This window comes from Portunus trituberculatus, chromosome 44 (genome assembly GCF_017591435.1).
Source record: "Portunus trituberculatus isolate SZX2019 chromosome 44, ASM1759143v1, whole genome shotgun sequence".
Taxonomy (NCBI): domain Eukaryota; kingdom Metazoa; phylum Arthropoda; class Malacostraca; order Decapoda; family Portunidae; genus Portunus; species Portunus trituberculatus.
In genome coordinates, this window is record NC_059298.1 from 27823743 (window position 1) to 27825137 (window position 1395).

Here is a 1395-nt window from a genome sequence, read left to right on the forward strand (position 1 = left end):
AACTAACGCTAAAGATTTCAAAAGGTTCCCCACTACCCAAGTGTTCTCTAGCGACGGCATGGAAAAAAAGGAAAATAAAAATCATTCATAAGATCGAAATAAAACTGTTACTTCTATTTCTACTGCTCATTAAAGACAGTATCGTTTTATCAACAACAACAAAACGGGCCATAATGATAGCAAGATGAAGTAATTAAAATAAGCTATAACCCAACAATATCTTATAACAAAAGAAAATATCTTAACCCCTGGGGGGACTCGAACCCCCAATCCCTGGCTTAGGAGGCCAATGCCTTATCCATTAGGCCACAGGGGCGGTACTTACTTGTGCTACTTATTTTTTTCATTATCATACATTGTTAATGGGTCAGGCTGTATGTTCAGAAGTAGAATATTTTACCACACTCTCTTCCACTGTGTTTTATGCTTTCCTTCAATCATGAGTCCCCTAATAATCTTCAGATGCATCATATGTCAGCTTTTGTAAGATTGTTAGCAAGAGAGAGGATTTGATACTGAGAGAAAGCGCTGATAAGAATAGAAGAGAATTAAGTCTTTTGTCTGTAACTGTACTGAGAAATATTGGAAGAAGATTGTGAGTAGACAAGACAAGTGTACTTCAGATATAAGGAAACCGTTAAAGACAGTAAAGGAAGTCAAGTTAACGTCTTCTTTCCAGACATATCGATAGTACCATTCCGTCCATACAATTAATGGTACTACAACGCTTCCTATTACACATTCATTGCCAAACATAATAGAATCAACAAATATATCTACACCATCAAAGCTCCATCTACTCAACTCAAATCTATAACGAAATTTCCCTTCCATCGATTAGCTTTCTCCCTCAACGCTGTGAAATTGACAGAGTAATTCCCTAGAGTCATCTGTCAGGCCCTCGCCCTTGTCATCTCACAGCGTCTGCTCCCCACCGATTCTCTGGCTCCCTTCACACCTTCCTCTCGCTTCCTTCACCTCTTTTCCTTCCTCTCCTTTCTCTGACACACTGTTTTCCCCTCAAATGTTAAGTTATCAGTGTTTCCTGAGTTGTGACATGCAGGGAAGGAGTGAAAGAGAGAGAGAGAGAGAGAGAGAGAGAGAGAGAGAGAGAGAGAGAGAGAGAGAGAGAGAGAGAGAGAGAGAGAGAGAGAGAGAGAATTGATATGTATTCAGAATAAAATCTAATTCATCCAGATGCGATCAGACACACACACACACACACACACACACACACACACACACACAAACCAATCCAAAAGAATAATGTAGACAGGAAAGCAGCAAAGAGAGAGAGAGAGAGAGAGAGAGAGAGAGAGAGAGAGAGAGAGAGAGAGAGAGAGAGAGAGAGAGAGAGAGAGAGAGAGAGAGAGAGAGAGAGAGAGAGAGAGAGAG

General features: G+C 40.5%; 1 non-coding gene across 1 annotated transcript; it reads right to left on the bottom strand.

Moving 5' to 3' along the window:
• Window positions 1-243: 243 nt before the first annotated feature.
• On the bottom strand, window positions 244-316 carry Trnar-ccu. The gene has a single exon. It is a non-coding gene; the product is annotated as a tRNA-Arg (tRNA).
• Between the last annotated feature and the right edge of the window lie 1079 nt (window positions 317-1395).